This window comes from Elephantulus edwardii, unplaced genomic scaffold (assembly GCF_000299155.1).
Source record: "Elephantulus edwardii isolate Elephantulus edwardi_28Jun2011 unplaced genomic scaffold, EleEdw1.0 scaffold00112, whole genome shotgun sequence".
NCBI lineage: Eukaryota > Metazoa > Chordata > Mammalia > Macroscelidea > Macroscelididae > Elephantulus > Elephantulus edwardii.
This window is the reverse complement of record NW_006399862.1, coordinates 7,360,183-7,374,352: the sequence shown is the minus strand read 5'-3', so window position 1 is coordinate 7,374,352 and position 14,170 is coordinate 7,360,183. Positions and strand designations below refer to the sequence as shown.

At 39.8% G+C, this 14,170-nt stretch overlaps 1 protein-coding gene across 1 annotated transcript in view; it reads left to right on the top strand.

Annotated features, from left to right (window-relative positions):
- PIK3CA (phosphatidylinositol-4,5-bisphosphate 3-kinase, catalytic subunit alpha) overlaps nucleotides 1-14,170 on the top strand; it is an 86,642-nt gene that overhangs the window by 49,070 nt on the left and 23,402 nt on the right. The gene's annotated exons all lie outside the window — the stretch shown is intronic.

The following is a 14,170-nucleotide window of genomic DNA, read 5'->3' as shown; positions in this document are numbered from 1 at the left end:
AAAAATAAAAAACAAAAAAAAAAAACAAGTCCAGTGAATACCACTATCATTCAAATATATGCACCAACAACTAGAGCTAAAGAGGAGGAAGATTTCAACCAACTTTTGCAGTCAGAAATTGATTAAACATGTGATCAAGATGCATTGGTAATAATGGGTGACTGGAATGCAGAAGTTGGGAACAGGGAAGAAGGATCAGTAGCTGGGAAACACAGACTCAATGAGAGAAATGAGGCTGGCAGTAGAATGATAGAGTTCTGCACATTCAATGATTTATTAATTGCAAATACCTTTTATAAGAAACATAAACGTAGGCTATACAACTGGATTTCACGTGATGGTATGCGTAGGAATCATATCGATTATATTTGTGGAAAGACTCAGTGGAGAACCTCAGTATCAGCACTGAAAAACAGGCCAGGTGCTGATTGGGGAACAGACCACCAACTACTCATATGCAAGTTCAAGCTGAAGTTGAGGAACATTAAATCAAGTCCACGGTAACCATAATTTGACTTAAGTCTGTCCCACTCGAATTTCAAAACCATCTCAGGAACAGGTTTGAGGCCTTGAACACCAATGAGCGTAGACCAAATGAGGTCTGGGAGGATAGCAAGAAAATCGTCCATGAAGAATGCAAAAGATAATTACAAAGACTGAAGAAGAAAAGACCGAAATGGATGTCAGATGAAACTCTGAGTACTGAATTAGCGTGCCGAGAAGCCAAAGCTAAAGGAAGAAATCAAAGAGCTGAACAGAAAATTTCAAAAGGCAGCCCAAGACAACCAAGCAAGATACTATAATGAAATGTGCAGAGAGCTGGAGTCAGAAAATCAAAAGGGCCCAACTCGCTCAACATTTCTTAAGCTGAAGGAGCTGAAAAACAAATTCAAGCCACGGGTGGCAATACTTAAGGATACTTTGCGTAGAATGTTAAATGATCCAAGAAGTATCAAGAGAAGATGGAAAAAGTACACAGAGTCACTGTATCAGAAGGAATTGGCTGACACAGAAGAATTTCATGAAATAACATATGAGCAAGAGCCTATGGTGATAAAGGAGAAAGTTCAAATTGCTCTGAAGGAATTGGCAAAAAACAAGGCTCCAGGAGTTCATGGCATATCAATTGACATATTTCAACAAACAGACACTGCCCTGGATGTGCTCACTAAGTTGTACCAAGAAATCTCGAGAATAGCCAATCTGTATGCAGAACAGATCATCTGAGACTCTGGGCTATATACAAGGAGGAATGTGGCATCAGGATTGGTGGATGTGTTATCAACAACCTGCATTATGCAGATGACACAACCCTGCTTGCTGAAACTGAGGACCTGAAGCGCTTGCTGCAGAAGGTCAAGGACTGCAGCCTCCTATATGGATTGAAGCTCAACATCAAGAAAACAAAGATTCTCACCACTGGGCCAACTGGCAGCATCAGTATGGATGGTGAAGAGATTGAGATAGTTAAGAGTTTTAGTTTGCTTGGTTCCACAGTCAAAACTCTTGGCAGCAGTAGCCAGGAAATTAAAAGACATATTGCAATGGGAAAGTCTGCTGTTAGGGACCTCTCCGAAGTACTGAAGAGCAGTGGTGCCACTCTGGATTCTAAGGTATGTCTGATACACAAGTTCATTCACTTGTTAGACAAGTGCAATCACTTGTTATGCGTCACAGAGTTGGACAGTGACTAGGGAGGATAGAAGGAAAAGTGATACCTTTGAGCTGTAATGCTGGAAAATAGTGTTAAGCGTACCATGGACTGCTAAGAAAACAGATTCATCCTAGAGAGGGTTAAACCAAGCTGTGCCTTGGAGGCAAGGATTCTGAGGTTTCATCTGACATACTTTGGACATTATAAGGAGGGACTGGTCCTTGGAGAGGGACATCATGCTTGGGGGTGGAGGGACAGTGCAGGAGAAGAAGACCCTCTATGAGGTGGATTGATTCAGTGACTGGGGTAATCAGAATGGGTGTGTCGGAGGCAGTGCAACTGGCACAAGATAGAGCAGGGTTTAGGACTGTTGTACATAGGGTCTCTATGAATCACAAGAGACTCAACAGCACATAACAACAACAACAACAACAACAACAACAACAACACTTTTTCTTTATTGTGTGGTGCAAGGATATTTACTACCTTCATCCACATCTTTCCAGATTTTGAACCATGCAGTATACTGTAATGTAATGTTCAAACAGCTATTTCTTGGTGCATATACAGGCTCTGTACAATTAAGTATTCCGTATTATAAATTTTAATTAAGACCGTTTTGAAGTGTTAAAAAGAAAAATGTCACTTTGAAGACTAAGGTACGCTTGACCAAAGCTGTGTTATTTCCAGTCACCTCATATGCCTGCCTCTGGTAAGAGAGTGATGTTATGCTTAGATGGTTGGCGAAAGAGGGGAGGACCTTCACCCAGGTGGACTAACACAGTGCTGAAATGGGATCTAGTGTGTCAGGAATGGTGAGGATGGCACAGGATAGGAAGATTCAGATCATTTGTTCATAGGATCACTATGAGTTGTACTTCATTCATTCTGTGGCACCCAACAACTGCATTTGCCTACAAAAACGGCAAGATTTGTAAGGAGCAGCAAAGAAGTGGTGCATTTGAGTTCTAGTCTTGGTAAAGAAAATTGAATATACCGTGAACTGTTAGAAGAAAGAACAAATCTATCTCAGAACAAAGAACAGTTAGAATGCTGTTTAGACGGGAGTAAAACAAGGGTTTGTCTCAGAACTTTGGACATGTTCTAAGAAGGGGCCAATACCTAAGATAGAAACGATGGTTGGTAATGTAGAGGGTCAGTGGAAAAAAAGGAATCCCCTCAACAAAATGGATTGGCAAAGTGGCTCTAATAGTGGGCTCAGATACAGTAGAGATTGCAAGGATGGAAAACTATGGGCAGGATTGTGCTCTGTTGTGCATAGACTACCAGAGTCAGAGTCAGAACAGACCTGATGGCACCCAACAACAGTTCTGATGCCTGTTCTGGAATTGTGGTGGTGGTGTTAAGTGTCATTGCAACTCATAGTGGCTCTGTGAACAAAAGTCCTCAACACTTGCGAGTGCGACTTTCATCCTTTCTCCAGGCTCATAGGGTTTCTGGAGGCAAGCTATTACGGAAGTGGATGCCACTCCTGCTTCCAAGCTTGTTTCAACCGGGGAGCGCCACCAAACACTGTCCAACATGGGTAACCGCTATTGGATTTGACACATCAGTGTCACAGTGTTCAGCTTCACAGCAACCACACGTTACCTCCGTAAGGCAAGTGGAGACACCAGGGCTTATACAACCTAGAAGAATGTTGGAACAAAAATAATGAAAAACAGGCCCGAGGGCCCTTTCGTATTTTACCATTCCGGCACGCCCAAATGCTGGCCAACTCTGGGCCAGAGACCCCCAGTTCATCTTGCACATCCGCTCTGTGGACCCCCAGTGGGGCACAGAGAAAGCCACAAGTGCCTGGATTCTTTCTTACCTGCCTCTCCCCAAGAAGCCAGAGCTAACATTAAGTTCTGGAATTAGCGATCTTTTTTTCTTTATTTTTAAATGAATCAGATTAGTAAATATTTTAGGTTTTACAGACTCTGTAATACCTGTTCAACTCTGCCACTGTTGCACAAAAGCAGCCAGAGACAACATGTAAATAGTTTTCTTGGTTGTTTTTCAATAAATTTTTATTTCAGACTTAGGTGATAGGCTAGATTTGACCTGTGGGTGGTAGTTTGCTAGCCCTTAGCTGATGAAATCTGCAATAACAGTTCTAATATCAGCAGAGAAGAGCATTCCCTTTAGAGATATAAAAGAACATTGTCTCAAAAGTGGTTAACTTCTTAAAGGATTCATATGAAATATTAAAACTGTTGAATTACCCAATGAATTATTAAGATTTTCATAATAAAAGTCAAGTTATAATAGAAAGTCTGAAACAGTTGTTTTTTGCCATCCATTTCTCCTATTTAATTTGTCCTTAATGCCATCTTTTCTCTTGCTAAGTAATACCATTTACCCTACATGGACTGCTAATGCAGACATAACCCTTACCAAGAAATAAATGCCATTTAAGACCTTCTGAAATTCAAAATATAGAGTTCCTGGTGCAAAGATGGGAAGCTTCTTCTCATATCCTATAGGCATATTGTTAGGAGGAGTCAGTCCTTGGGAAGGACATATTGCTTGGAAAGGTGGAGGGTCAGTGTAGAAAAGGAAGACCCTCAACAAAATGGATTGGCACAATGACTGTGACAGTGGGCTTAAATATATCAAAGATGGTAAGGATGGCATAGAGTAGGGCATGGTTCAGATCTGTTGTTCATAGAGAGTTGGAATGAGTTACAGTCAACAGCTCATAATAAGAGTAACAGAAATCAAAAGATGTTCAGTATCTTCTCCCCAAATGCCATCATTTTAAAATCTAAACCAAGAAGTAAGCAAAATCTCTGGTGGAAAAGTGTCTGCCACATGTTTCATGCTCCTTAAGTCATTCACTGGAATCTCTCATGGCATTATTTCGTCTGTTTGCTTTTAGTTTGTAGACCACTGTGAATTGGTAGACTACTGTGGTTGGGTGTTGATGGTGACTAGAGATAAGTCAGACTAGCAATAACTGGTAAGTGACCACTGACTGCTAGACAACAAGGCCATAGAGGACATTCTAAAAGGACTACCTCCTCTCTGGGATCTTTGGAAAGATTCCTCAGTGATTTTTAAGAGCATTGCAAGATTGTGTTTTTAGAATAGCATAGACATTGGCGTTTATAATAAGGACTGTAGTTCATCAAGAAAAAGGTTAATTATGAACTGTATGTGCTTTTTAAAGAAAATACTCATGTCCTAGGTGAAATGAATTTGTTTTATTTCCTGAGAGTTCTAAATAGTTATGATTTGTCAATATATGAATATTACATCCTGTATTCTGAACTCACTTATCTCATAGAGTTTCTAGCTCTGTGGCTATTGTTTAGTTTTAGTAAATGTGGTTTTGATTTACTTCAGGCCTCCAAACTATAGAGACTAATAGTTTTTATATTCATTTTTACATTGATTAATCCTTCTCTATTGCATTTCAGATGTTCCTTTTTTCTAACTAGAATATGTACTTCAATTTAAATAATTCTGTATCTACATTTAATTTCTTTTCCATAACTTAAAAAGACTGATCTTTTGATTTAAAAGGTCTGATTTATTTCTTTTAGGAATTTTTCTACATAAGTGTTAAGAAAGATCTAATTATTATATCTAACTTCAATGGTTATATAATTGCCATATTTTTATACAGATAGCACATATGTTATGTGTTTTTAAAACCATGCAGCCCTGTTATGGTGCTTTTCCATGTGTACGATGCATGTCGTATACATGTGCATGATAGTTACATGAACACTTAATATGTGGAAAATGCAGTATAGTCAATATTTTATTTGATTTGCTTTTACATTAAATGAAAAAATCGAAACTATTTTTAAAAACAAAGTTAACGAATCTATTTCTGAAGCGTCATTTTACTTAAAATGTGCAAAATAAAATACAATTTCACATGGTTTTGTACTTTATAGTTACACTTCCACCTACTCTCATGTACTTTGGACTCAAGTAATAAAAAGGGAGGAAAAAACTCTACCCAAAACCATGCACTGCTGGTAACAGGGACATTCTTTCATGCTCTGTGACTTTGAACATACATGGAATCTAGAATGCACCCCTCATCTACCTATCTTACCTCTGCTCCACCCTCTCTCTTTAATTTACTGCTAATTTATAATATTCTACTTAAATGTTACCTCTCTGAAGTTTTTCTCAAACTCCATAAGTAGTGAAGATTCTGTGTGATATTTTTCCCTTAACTCATATACTGTCATGTAATAGTGATCACTTTGTTAGAATTGTTTGTTTCTATGAGGAAATGTTTTTGTTTTGGATTTGGTTTTGTTTTTTGGGGGGGAGGTTGTCTATTTTGTTTTTCCTCTTTTTTTTTTTGTGGTTTTCATTCATATTACTTCAGGCCTCCAAACTACAGAGACTAATAGTTTTTAATCCCTCTCTATTGCATTTCAGATGTTCCTTTTTTCTGACTAGAATATGTACTTCAATTTAAATAATTCTGTGAAAAACATGCCTGGGAATAGAATGGGGTGAGAGTTGGGAGCAGAAGACTGAGGATGGGCAGGGATGAAAACACGAGGGCTGAACAATTTAGTGAGTGGGGGCTGGGGTTGGAAGGAAGTGAGAAAGATCCAGTGGGGACTACGTAAGCATAGTTCAATGGTGAGATATCTATATATAGATATAGATAGATATATATATACACACACACTTATTATATAAACAAAGAGATTGTCTTATTCACTTGTGGGTTTCTCATTTGGGAATGGGGTGCAAACTGTCTGGCTTCTTCATGCTAAACAGGGGTGTTGATGTGAATGGGAAAGGGGTGCTCACTTTAACACCTTACTGGTGGTGCTGGGTTGAAGTTGCATACCTTCTTGTTCCGTTACAAGATATTTTCCTGGCATTTTTCTGCCCTCTGGACTGGGCAGTGTTTGCCAAGGTGAGTCCAGTGGGCATTACTGGCTGAACGTTGAGGCTGCATCCTTCTTCGCGTCATTAGCTGGCAGTTATATTTCCCTTTTGTCTCTGGAACTGGGTTCAAATCTAGAGCAAAACTCAGTGTTAAGGTTACTTATAAGAAAGGGAGCAAACCTAGAGAGAACAAACTTGTGAGTTACAAAGAGAAGGGCTTTGGAGGTCTTACAGGTGTACTGGGGGAGGAGGGGGAAGAAAGTGGCTTAAATAAGATTATTTGCATACCCTAGGCAGTTCTCCCCATTGACCTAAAGGCACTCCCCAGGAGTTGGTGACTCTCCCCAGGGGCCAGGTGGCTGGTGGAGGGGGAGGGCTGGGCACCACTCCCTGGCGGCTGGGTAGCTCTCCCTGGACCAGAGACAGCTCTCTCCTGGGCAGGCGACACACCCCAGGGGCAGAGAGCACACCTCATGCTATATGGAAATTTTGAGGATCAGACAAGGTTGCTATGAGTTGACAGTGATGGCACCTAACAACAACAACAACAAATGCTTGTCATTCCTCAGTAAACTGTGAGTTCTGTGAAGTCTTCAACAACAGAAAGGAAAGCATCTTGTTATTAGTTCATGCCATCCCTAGCTTAGCTCTTGGCATAAGCAGGCCTTTTTTCATAGGATCACCATGAATCAGGCAATCAACAACAACAATAACAAAAATAAAGAAAGAAAAAGGTAGGCGTACTCTTTAGCTGCAGATAACTTGCCATTTGCAGGATCATCTTAGGAGTCCAGGGAGCTGGAAGGAGCTCATTGCACTCATATCCACTCATTGCAATGTAAAACTTCAATCTATTGGGTTTTCAACACCAACCTCTCAGAAGCTGGTTGCCATGCCTTCCTTTTGAGGTGTCTTTGGGTGAATTTGAACTACTAATCTTTCAGCTAGGAGTTGAGTACTTAACTCTTTATGCCACCAAGGGACTCCAAAATACTAGTTAGCTGCTCCTAAAGGATTATTACTCGCCTAAGTGTTTGCACGTTCTAAACAGAAGTTAGCTCCATTTACCTCTCATGGCTGGTCCGAGTGCAGTGGAGGCCACAACTAATTGATCACAGTCAGTTACAGATTTCTTTGTTCCATTTACCTCTCATACACTGTGTTTAGGAAGCTCTGATGGCCTAGTGGTAAGAAGCTATGCTGCAATCCCAAAAGCACGTGGTTCAAATGACCAGGAGAAAGATGAGCAGTCTTCTCCTATGCAATTTACTGCCTCTGAAAACCCACAGGAGGGTCCGTTATGAGTTGGTTCCAACTCAACTGCACAGTGACAACAATGCTGTTTATATATGAGTTCTAGGTTAGTGAATTCTATAGCATAAGGCCTGCCATGAGATGGCATACACCACTATTGGGCAAATAAAGTTAGCATCCTTTTGCAATTGCATAGTACTGCCATAAGGTTAAGTAAGGCCTGCCTCCCAGAACTTCCAAGTGTTTTATGACTATGATTGCATTTATTCTCCTAATGAGAAGAGTTTGTCTTTAGTATTTAATGGTTAATTACCCATAAAGATACTATAGTAGAATAAGTGGTAAAACGGGTCATCTGTCTATTGAACTAGAATAATTTTGCTCTTGGTGATTTTATGATAATCTATGGATTGATGGATTGATATTTGTTATAGAAAATAGGTGCCCCCATGGATCCACAACACAGACCTATAGAAGCTTTGAGACACAGATCTGTAAGTTTGAGTTTTTGTCTCTGATGCCTGAAAATAGCACAAGCAATTATGTTGTTCTTTGTCTTTCTAAAAAAGCCAGACCACATTTTTAGACAGTAAACAGGCTACACAGAACCCCCCCAACACCTGACAGACTTAACTTCAGGAAGTGGAGGGCATAATGAGGTCTCACTGGACTGAGAACTCTCTCTCTGGGGCTTCCTGGATGGATGGAAACAACCAAGCAAAGGAGAGGAGATGACATGTTCTGGGGACAATGGAAGCCTCATGCAAAGACAGCTCTCAGACTTTGTCTCAGGCCTCCTTTCCACTGTCCCCTTCTGATTATAGGAAATGAGTTCCTGTAAGTGTAGGTAATAGTTTCATAGCTTCTGTGATTCATTCTAGTGAGTTCTTGAGAGCACACTGGGATAGGAGAGTGGGAGCCAGCAGAGAGGCTGACCTTTGCCTGCTTGGCAGGAGCCAGAAAGACAGCTAGCATGTGGAGACCCAGCTCTGAGTGGCAAGGGTCAGAAAGAAGTATCACGTGGGTGGCTTATGTCATAGTGCTCAAATGGCAGAGTGGAATAGGAATTGTCTTCACATTTTGGAAATTTAGCATTTTGTTGGCAGTTGTTCACACAACACCACTCAACAAAGAAAACTCTAAACACAGCTGCTATTTTTTGGTGTGGTTTGTGGTTTTGATTTTGTTTTTATTTGAGCTTTTTAAAAAGGCAGGTCATCATTTAAGAGTATTCATTTGGTATTTCCTTTTACATTCTTCAAATGTTTTAAAAAGCTTAAATCACTTCTGTAATTATGCATACAGATTGGTCCATCTAGCCAATAAATCTTCTTTTAAAGGTATAGAAAATAAGATAATTGCATTTTAAATTTTATAATATCATTGAATCTTTTATATAAACTTGAACAAGACTGATTTTTAAAAAACAGACTGATTCTAGTCTTGAAAAAACCATTTTCTTGTATTCCACTTTGTGTTACTGCTTTCATATTTCCCGAAATACGGGAGGAATCTGAACATTTTTGTTACTCATACTGCTCAGCTCTTTCATATGGTCTGGCTGTGAAGCATACCATGCTGTAGGTGCTTGTTGTGCAGCTGAGGAGGATTGACAGCAGAAATATCTGAACAGATTCCGTTTTATCAGTCTTTGGGCCACACTGGCCGAGAGGGAGAGAATGGATGGTAGGAGGCAAGCCGAGGTGCAGGGAAACCACTTAAAACTTTATAGTTAGTATACTAGACAGGCGATAGTGGAGGCCTGCCCCAGGGTTGAGAATGGCAGTGAAGAAGTGTCAACAAATTCCAGAGGTAGAAGAATTAAGAAAATGTGTTGTTTGTTTAGATCTAGACTGGGAGGGATGGCAGGTTTCTGGTTTAGATCCATCACACTCCTAACCTCCTTTTTTATTTGTTCAATTCTTGCTTAGCCTTAAAAGAGGGATGTTAAGGCATAAAGCATGAAGCTGGCTTACATGCTTTCACAATTGCAGTTAGTTATTAGTAAGATGATTGTAAGGGGCAGAAAGAGCCCACCATATACATGGACAAAATATAATGTAAATGAAAGATTGTATAAAACACTGTGGATGAAACACAGTGCATATGAATGACAAAAATGGTCATTAAAAAAACAGAAAAAGTTGTTTGAAGTAATACAGTTTAGTTATGAAAATTTTGTCCAAATGTTAATTCTTACTATACCTCTGGTAAATTTCTTACTGCATTTTATTCCATAACTATAACTTGTTTTGATATAAATTTCCAGCTAATACTTTCACGAGGAGTATTAGAAATTATCTTATTAGCATGTGCTATTATCAGTAAAAAAAAAACAACCTCTGTGTATTTATGGAAAAAAATGAAGATTAAGTGTAGATGTTGTCTCTGGTGGGAGGCCTTCTGACCCTCATCACTCTGGAATTCAGTGACCAAACTATGTGCTTTTATGTCTGCATCCACTTCCTAAACAACATGCCTCTGGAAACTCTGTGAACTTTGACAAATGACAATAGTTACAGAAAGGCTGCAGGCCTTTTGTTCATAGGGTCGTACTTGACTTGATGGCAGTCAACAACAACAGTTGCCATTAAGTCAAGTCCAGATCCCTAGGTGGCATAAATGCTAGACTAACAACTAAAAGTATACTAGATTAAAACGCACCCAGAGAGGTTCCTCTGAGGTAACGGCTGGGGATCAGCTTCTAAACTCAAATCTTAAAAATCCTCGGGAGTACAGTTCTACTCAGCACACTTTGGATTATTATGTGCTTTTATAGTACCTGGAAATTCCCAATAAAACATTTATTCTGTTTTATAATAATAAATTTAATTCTTCTACCTCACCCTCACCAACATGCAGACAACTTACATTCTTTACTTAGGTCTTGTGAGGGCAGGGGCCACCTCCCTCTTTATATTTCCAAGCCTAACGTAATCCTGGGATCAGCACTCAGTAAGTTTTTCCTGAATAAGCACATAAAGTGTCATTTATGACTATTGCCGCATTTCTTAACACAGTAGGTTATATCTAGGTCGTGTTTATTTCCATAGCTTATCTGTTTATTGCTTTAGTATTTCACTTTATTTTTCCTTATATCTTTATAATTTGGATTACTGAATAAAATAAAAAAGACCAGTACAGGAGAAAAATAAACTTGTTTTTTGTGGATGTCCTTGTTTCCTAGTACAAAAAACAAGAGTACCATAAGTGGGTGACTTTAAAGAACAAAGATGTATTTTCTCACAACACTGGAAATTAGACACCTGAACTTGGGGCACTTGACTCTACTGTTAGGTCCCTCTTGGTCTCTTTCAACTTCTCGTATCTGCCTGATATCCTTAGCATTGTTATCCCTTGGCTTATAGAATTACCTGCCTCCATCTTGACATACTCCTGTGTAAGGGAGTATGTATGCAGTTTGTACACCTGTTGCCATTGAGCCGTTCCACTTCAACCCTGGCCAGGGTTGTGACATAGTGAGTTATATGTTGGACTGCTTACTAAAAAGATGGCAGTTCAAATCCATGAGTCTTTTTGTGAGAGGAAAAATAAGGAAATCTGTTCCCATTATGCTTTACAGTCTGAGAAGCCCAGCGGAGAGTCACCATAAGTCAGAATAGACAGCAGTGGTTTTCTGACACAAGTAGACAGCCACATTCTTCTCCTACGCAGCAGCTAATGAGTTCAAACTACCACCATTTCCATTAGCAGCGGAGCACTTGCAAAGCACCACTCAGAAGGGATTAGATTTAGGATTTGCCCTACTTAGGTAGATTAAATGCTCTATCAAGATCACATTTATGAGGAGGGAATTAGGAATTTACAATACATTGTTGTTACTTGCTGTCAAGTTGATGCCAATTTGTAGTGACCACATATTGTAGAGGGAGTTCTGGTGTCTGGGCTTCTCTGGCAATTTGAATCCCCCAGCAGCTCCTTGGCAGGAAGATGGGCAGTCTTCTCCCATGTGATGTACAGCCTAGGAAACACTATGGAGAGTCAGCTATGAGAGTGAGTTAGTCATATATGCAAAATACACCTGCTCCCTAAGGTTTTCAAGATTGTAACCTTTCAGAAGCAGATTACCACTCACCTCAGGCTCAAACTCAGTGCTGTCAAGTCACAACTGACTCATAACTGACCCTCCATTGGGTTCTCTGAACTTGTAAATCCACCAGGAGGAGATTACTAGTCTTTGTCCTGCAGATCAGCTAGTGGATTCAAACAACCACGGAGTGATGGCACTATTCCCTACTAACAGTGGCACCAGAGCTCCCTTATAATAGTTGTTATATGTCATCAATTATGACTGACAGTGATGCTGTGAACAACTCAGAACCTTGACCACCTTGTGCCAGCCATACTTGAGCCGTTGTTACTGTCGCTGTGTTAGTCCATCTTGTTGAGGGTCTTTTTTTTTTTTCTCTGACCTTCCACCTTTTCCAGCATGATGTCTTTTTCCAAGGACTGGCCATTTCTGACAATACTCCCAAAGTATGGGAGAGGAAGTTTAGCTGTCCTTGCCTTAAGGAGCACCCTGGTTGCACTTCCTCCAGAGCTGACTGACTTTTGGTAACCATAGAAGATTCAGTACTTTTTGCCAGCACAACAATTCAGAAGCACCAATTCTGCCATTCTTAATCATTATCTCACTTTCAGTCCATAGGAACCAATTGAAAATACTGTGGCTTTGAGTAGAACAGCTTAGTCTTTAAACTAGTGTTGCCCTTTAGCACTTTGGAGCATTCTTTGACAACATATTTTCTCAATTCGGCATGTCTTTGGCTGCTACTATTATAGATGTTGATTGTAGATCCAAGTAAAGTGAAATTGTCCACAACTTTAGTCTTTTCTCCATCTATCATGATGTTGCCTATTGGTGCAGTGGTGAGGATCTTTGGTTTTTTTTTTTATGTTGAGATGTAATCCATATTGAAGGGTCTTTGATCTTCTTCAGTAAGTGCTTCAAACCTTCCTCACTTTATGCAAGAAAAGTTGTGTTGTTCTTATGTGTTGTCAAGTTGCAACAGATTCCTTAAAGCTGATCCTGCTGTGGGTTTTTGAGGCTGTTAAATAGCAGGGGAGGAGATTGCCTCTCTTTCTCCCTCAGAGCAGCTGGTAGATTTGAACTACATGCCCTGGATTGGCAGTACAACTTCTTACAACCATTAGGTCCCCCAGGGTTCTGTAATGATCCTAAAATAGTTTGACCAAGTGCTTAGCACAGTTGGTTGGGGCATTATATCAACAAAATCATAGGTCTCATTTATATGCAAATCCATTCGTTTCAATTAGAAGTATTAGTATTAGGTTGTTTGAGAAAGTAGATGAATGATTGCAAATTTATTGTCATGTTTAAAGGAAAAGTCATTGATGATGCTTTCATTATTACGAATATCTACCCATAGCATACGTTAAGGCAGGATGGTTTAAGATATGACCCACACCAAAAAAAAAAGTATAAAAAAGAAAGGAAATTACAAAGTCTGATTTAGACAGAGCCATGCAGTTTCTCATTTGCTGCAGTGTGGCCAGAGAGCATGGAGGTATGGGGTAGGGACTTGACTTCATCAACTACTCTGTGGGATGGACGGGTAGACTCCTCAACTCATGTTAAGATTTCCAGTCTCTTACATAGTTTTCTGGTGGGGGTGGGGGTGGGAGGGGGATTGTATAACAATGAAAGAACTTTTTTTGTTCTTCAAAGAGAAAAACCAACTGAGGGGGAGGGGTGGGCAGGGAGGAAAATGTGCAACAATGAATGAATGGGGAAAAAATTAAGTGGAGAGAATATGCTGTAAAAATCTCCTGGCGTACTTTGGGCATGTTGCAAGGAGGGACCAGTTCTTGGAGAGGGACATCATGTTTGAGAGAGTGGAGGGACTGTGCAGAAAAAGACCCTTGATGAGATGGAACGATCCTGTGATTTGGGTGGTGGGAGTAGGTATGTTGGAGACAGTGAGGTTGGCACAGGATAGAGCAGGATTTAGAGCACTTATAAATAAGTCGTCATGAGTCGCAGGTGACTCGACGGCATATAACAACAGCAACAACATTTAAAAAAATCATTAATAAAAAAAGAAATCTTTTTTTATAAAAAGATACACAATCTCAGAAATCCACTGCAGGGTTGCTGTAAGTTAGAATCGATAATCATGAATTTTGTTTGAGAGTTGACTTTACTCATGATCACAAAGACCCTATAGAGCCTGGATTCATTGTTCCATAAAGTGGAAGAGAATAATAGAGGTGATATGTGATAGGAAGGTTTGTTTGAGTTACAACTTTTTTTAAAAAATTTATTTATTTTTCATTTCAATGAACATCTACAGAGATTTTGGAATTCCATTCATTCATTGTTGCACCCTTCTCCCCGCCCACCCC